This window comes from Tasmannia lanceolata, unplaced genomic scaffold (genome assembly GCF_043159265.1).
Source record: "Tasmannia lanceolata isolate RefF3 unplaced genomic scaffold, GAP_Taslan_0.1 ptg000018l, whole genome shotgun sequence".
In the NCBI taxonomy this organism is placed as follows: domain Eukaryota; kingdom Viridiplantae; phylum Streptophyta; class Magnoliopsida; order Canellales; family Winteraceae; genus Tasmannia; species Tasmannia lanceolata.
In genome coordinates, this window is record NW_027518695.1 from 14,283,534 (window position 1) to 14,290,242 (window position 6,709).

The window sequence follows — 6,709 nt, forward strand, 5'->3', positions numbered from 1 at the left end:
TTGTTTAGGGAAGAAGGAGATCAGATGACTACTCTATTCGATATTATCGACATGAGTACTGTCTGATCTCAAGGTGGGATTAGAAATATTATCATGTGTATTATGATATCAGATGATTACTTTAGCATCATCTGATTTCATCCTCATATTGAGGTGGTGTTTGTGGTTGGACATAGAAGTGTTTGATATTGTTTTTTTTTTGCTTTATTAGGCTATCCAGCGGCTGGTCTGGACTAATTAATGTTGTTTATCATTTTATGATTGCTACAGGTTGTGCACTCTTTAGTTGTAGATCATATTTTGCTGATATTTGATTTGTTTTTATAATAATTGATTGAAAATTTGAGATTATCTGGTATCCTTTTTCCTCTCTTTGGATAGACTAGCACAGTCTTTTGGATTTATGATTAGATTTCTTTAGACACTTTAACCTGTGCTAGGAGACATACTCTGTCTCGTTAGGCAATCCTCCTTTGGAGGCAAGCCTCTTTTTTTAGTTTAACCTCAGGGAGGTTGCTTTGATTTTGATAAATGGTGTACCTATAGGAGGCATGCCTTGCCTCATTTAGAGAGCCTTTGAATCATTTGTTTGTGTGGTGATATTATCGGGGGAGTCTTTGACTCATTTGATCTTTATTGACGTTATTAGGGAGTCATCTGTCTTGGCTTTGTAAGTAATTAGCCTTTAGAAGGCCTGCTTGGTCTCATTTGTAGAATCCTCTCAATTAGTTGTCTTAGCCTTGCTTACCCCTTGTAAGGGCAATGATAAGGTTACTTGGAGCCCATCTTTGTGTGTGTTTGGGAGACCCGCTCGGTCTCATTCTCTCGTTAGTCCTCCTCTCTGTGCGTCGTTTGGTTTTGGGAGAACACCCTACTCGGCTTAGCAGCATACCCCTACGCTTATGGGTATTGGGTTGCACATTTGTTGCACCCTAGGGCTAGGTAGCTGTCCGGCCCGGCTGGGTGTTTTACCTCTGCCAAATGTGCAAATTCGTGTTTCCTTTTCTTTTAGAGAGTCTTTGACTCATCTATTCTTTAGTTGGTGTTAGTGGAGTCTTTGACTCATGTTTCTTTCTCTTTTAGAGAGTCTTTGACTCGTCTATTCTTTAGTTGGTATTAGTGGAGTCTTTGACTCGTGTTCCTTTTCTTTTAGGGAGTCTTTGACTCATTTATCCTTTAGTTGGTATTAGTGGAGTCTTTGACTCGTGTTTCATTCTCTTTTAGAGAGTCTTTGACTCATGTTTCTTTTTCTTTTAGAGAGTCTTTGACTCATTCGTCCTTTGGATGATTTTGCTGGAGAGTCCTTGACTCGCTCGTCCTTGACTCGCTCGTCCTTGACTCGCTCGTCCTTTAGATGGTGTTATTAGAGAGTCTTTGACTTATTTGTCCTTTTAAGAGTGTTATTGGAGAATCTTTGATTCGTTTACCTTTGCTTTTGATAGTGTTATTTGTTTAGGGGTTTCCCTATTTGCCCTAGGGTTTAGCCCTAGGGTTTTGCTTTGTATATTCCCTTAGGTCTTTGACCAAAAGGGTGAAAACTCTTTAAAAACTTCAAGAACATTGGAAAAATTTTAAAATCCAAAAAACATTAAATATTTTAAAACTCAAAAACATTAGAAATTAAATCAAAAACATTTGAAAAACCTTAAAAAGCCTAAAGTGTTGAGTGTTTTAAAAATAGTCATTAGGAGAGTTCGTTTCGAACTACGTTGGCTTGATCCTCTTTCACGAGGTACGTAGTGCAGCTTGTGATACATATCCCAAGTCCAGCCAAACTTTTGTAAATAATATTTTAAACCTTCTTCAAAAACCTTTAAAACCTTGTTTTCAACAAGATCTTCCTCTAGAGTTAGGAGTTTGTCTTAGATAGAGGGTTTTAGAGTTAGGGTTTGTTTTTGATTTGTTGTGTGCATGTTGTGTGTTTGTATTAGAGTTAGGAGTTTGTCCTAGCTAGGAGCGCCTCCATCCGGTCAGTTGGCGATCCGCATCGCCGACTGATGACTAGGTCTTGGATACGTTAGCAATCCTATTGTTTTCCTTAGGGCATACAGCCTAGTTACACGTAGGTTGTAGGAACCACCTGCATTAGCTTAGGGCTAACCTGCATTTAGCTAGGACATATAGGGTGTCCTAAAATCTACAATCCATTTGGAATTTAAATAATCGCGCAAGAAGCTTTAAGAACTAGTCCGGTCTTTTAGATCGAGTCTAAGATAGAGGTCTAGGTGTCTTAGGCATCCTAGTTTAGAATAGGTGCGAAGAACTACGTTGCCTTGATTCTCGTGGAGGCGGGGATACGTAGGCTTCTTTGGATGAACATCAGACCATCCGAGGACTCGGGTTAAATCGTTTAGAGTCTTAGGATTTGTTGTGTTATATTGTATATTTTATATTTTGTTGTGTTTTCTTACTTTCCTGTGCAGACCTATACCTTTAGCTGTAGCATGTATGTGTTTGTTCACCAGAACTTAGACACCAGTTAGGCATGTCACTCATAACCTAGCTGTCATTAGGTGACACATCTTTTATCTTACTTTGTGTATGTTTATTACTTTATCCCCGAGTCATGCATGATTAGGTAGACGTTCACTTGGGGATATTTGTTCCCATTTCACATGATTTTGACCCAAACTTCTTTGAAGTTAATGAAAAATGGCATAAGAGACCAAGTGTTCGCGCTCGGGCGAATTGGGGGCGCTCTTCGGACCTTCTCCATTCGTCATCAGGCACGGACCTTTTGTATCTCTGGTTATCCATTGCAAACAGAACATTTATTTTGGTTCCATGGCGCATCCATGGATGGCGACTCTGAGTTATTTTTAGGTACATCTTGGTTTCGAGCCCTGGCTCCTGATCAGGATGTATCTCATTCGTTTTGTATCGCCACTCATGCTATGCTGTGAGGGTGGCACCTGTTTCGAGAGTTCCTTGGCAGAGCTCTCCTTCACTTTGTGGAGATCTTAGAGGATTGCAGGAGGGATCTCGCGTCTCTCGGCACCGTCCTCGGATCGGGGTCCACAGGAAGATACGAGTACGTTAATTCCAATGCCTTCTAAACACATCCAAAATCCTTAACAAATCTTCATCGATACGGGTACGTTGATTCTTCCAATCTAAAAAATCCAAAAAAAATCTTTGTTAAGTCCGCTATTTTTTGCAGGGAGGGCGCACTATAAATAGCTTCACCAACAAAAGTGAGGAGAAACAGAGCACAATGGGTTCTTCTTCCAACACCAACAACCTCTCCTTCGACCCTCCCTATCTCAAAACCAATTCCTTTCCTTCCCCTGTCAGAGCCTGGAAGATTTCCAACAAAACACAAACCTCGTTCCTTACATCCCACAATCTTTATACAAACCCTATAATTGGGAAAATTGTGAAAGCATAAGAAGGGCCATGGAATTTGACCACCACGTGAATTCGTATCACCAATTAGATCACTCAGCCCCGAACTCCTTCCTTTCCTCTGTTTCCATTTCTCCTTATCATTCTCGTCCTCATCAGTACTGCTCAATTTCAAATCCACATTCTCAAAGTAATTACCGCAAATGTATTCATGCGTATACCCAATTTGAGGTGAAGAATCCGACCATTGGACGAACTCCCATCGCTGATCAGGTCTCCCAGCCCCAAATTCCCGTCTCGTCTCCGTTTATGTTTCTCCTCCTCATTGTTCTTATCATCACCAGATCCGCTGAATTTGAGTTCCACTTTCTCACAGTAATGTCCGTAAATAAATCCCCGCGTATACCCATTTTCTTCATCGAAGAGGATTATGTGTCCGTGTCACTGCTTCACACGATAATCTCTATCTTAGTGGAATCCAATGCATATGTGGTGATCTCCAATAGTAACTCCCTCCCTAGCATTAAGGGTCCGGGTCTCGGTCTTCCAGCTGTTAATTCTCCTAATAATCTCCCTCTCCAGGTTCGACTCTTATTTGGCAAGCCATTGAAGGTTGTTACAGGAGGAGTTGTGGAGGCTGTTGTAAGAACTCGTGTTTGCCCTCTTATTAATGCACTTGGATGGGAGCGCGTTCTTAGCTGATAATTGGAAGGGTGCCATTTAGTATGGCGTTCTTCAATATATAATATGACAAAATATGCTCTCACGATCAGCAAAACCCATTAGCAGAAAATTTTCCTTTTGAAAATGGATCTCCACTCCCATCTCTTCAAATTTCCCTCTCTCAAGGCGTCTAGCTTCCCTATCCGGCGATGACGGCTAAACCCTGAGGTATGCTCTCTCTCTCTCTCTCAAACCCCCTATTGAATATCACAGTACTTGTATCGCTCATGTGTCAAAAATGACAGTTTTAGGGGAAAAAGGATTAGCAAAAATTGATCATGGTTTTAGGGCCTAAAAAGTTTTCATGGTGATTGTTTTCATTTTTTGTTGGATCTAGGTTTCATGATTAGGGTTGTGGGTTATTTTTTGACTGGATTTTACCCATTAAATCAAATAGATTCCTTCTTGCTGAAGATTTTGAATTTTCCGATTCCGCAAATTTCAAGTGCATTTTTTTCAATTTGAATTCCAGAATTTCTCGAACATAAGATTCTTCTGAGTTTTTCTTAGTTCTGATATTGTTGAATGTCTCACTTTTAGTTACTCCTGATAATTTTGAACTTTGGTGATTGTGTAATTTTGTTTTTCTCCGAGGCTGTCTCTGAGAGATACATCCTCAATTTTCCCTGATCTAGTCCAAAATTTCATGAAAGTATCTTAGTGAGTTCAAGATCACTTCACTTTCTAAAAGTTTTTTGTTGTGCATTCTTTAATTCTAAAAAAGCTTGTGAAATTATTATTCCCGAAGGACTATACTTTTAGTTCATTAATTAATAGGTCCGTAAAATTAGGGTTTCTGCTGTACAAAATTGAATACCTTTTTGTTTTATCAAGTGTTTAAAAAAGGAAAAATATTGAAAGCTTGTTCTAAATATCATTTTGGCACGTGTTATTATCATTTTCTCCGCTCTGGCAGTTTAAAAAATTCAAAAGAGACTCCTATTCAAATTTCCAATTTAATGTTTTGGGTCCTTTTCTTTTGGCACACTCAAGTTGTTGTGAGCCACCCATTAATTGTGCTTTGGCTTGCATACAAGAATTTGTTTTGATTTTGTATATAGAACCGGAATATGGAAGGCTCAGCTTAAATTTTTGAGTTTGGGACTAAAATCTAAAAATTAGGTTCATGGTAGTATTAATATGGATCGTGTGTCAAAAATGGTAATTTATAAAGAAAATGATTAATTATTTTGTTGGAAATTACAATAATTTATTGATTATTGTATACAAACCATTGTCTACCTCTCACGGAGCAAATTCCTAGCGTGATCTGAGCCCAAAACTAAATTTGGACTCAAATTTACATTTACTTTTGAGTCCAATAAAAGGTTTGGGACTCACTATCCATTATCAAAATCTAAAAAAAGACATCCTATTTCAATTCCTAGTTTGTTCCCTGAAAAATAAATGAAAAATAAAATAAAAATTTAAGAGGGATGCTAGACTGAAGGGAGTCCTTGCAAAAACCAGTTACAAGCACCAATGGGGGCGCCATAGTAACTTTTTTTTTTGCAAGGGCACCCTTCAGTCTATCATTCCTCATTGTGATTAAAAATTTCATTCCGTCCTGCAAAATCAGAATACCCCATCTTGGGGGCCAGAAACAGATTCCAAAATTTCCCTTCAATGTCATTCCTACCTCTAATTCTGTTTTTTTTATTTTTTTCCAACCAGTCATGCGGAATTGGAAGGGAACGCAGGCCAAATCCAAATATATCTTGCTAGATGCGGAAACCCACACGAAATCCAAATATATATCTTGCTAGATGCGGAATCCCAAGCCAAATCCAAATATATCTTGCTAGATGCGGAATCCCACGCCAAATCCAAATATATCTTACATATATCTTCGTGGATACGGGGATGCCTTTTCTTGGCATTTGGACTATTATATATATATATATATATATATATATATATATATATATATATATATATATATATATATATATTGAGGAATGGCCAAAGAAAGGACACGCTTGCAAATATCAGCTAAAAGGAGTGCAAACATGGGTTCTTACAACACCCACCATAGCCCCTCTTGTAACAACCTTCAAAGGCTTGCCAATGAAGAATCGAAGCTGGAGAGGGAGATTATTCGAAGAATTGATAGCGGGAGGACCGAGACCCTTAACCCTATTTCTAGGGAGGGTGTTACTATTGGAGATCACTGCATATGTGTTGGATTCCATGAAGAAAGAGATTATCGGGTGGGGCAGCGGCACGGCCTTATAATGGTTGGTCCCTAGCAAATTTCATCTTTTAGTAGTTTTTGATGATCAAGAACAAATTTTACCTTCATTTCAAATGACTTTGCATTACTGCAAATGATTATCTTCCCATTTATTTCAAATGACTTTGTATTAGTTTATGGAGAAAAAATACTAGGGAATTTAAATACTAATGTCTCTCCATCTTTTTTTGCAGGGGACTTCCTTTAGTTTCTGTCGGCGAATAGGAGATTGCATTTTCTTTGCGAGCGTTGTTTGGCATGGATTTCTTCACGCAACTGTTCAATGCATTCTCTTAGCACCCCATTCTGCTCCTGTAACTCCTCCACAAATTCATTGAAATGAGCTGCTCATCAGAAATGGAAAAGCATTAGAAAAATTCCAAAACAGGAATAAATAAAAATTAAGTA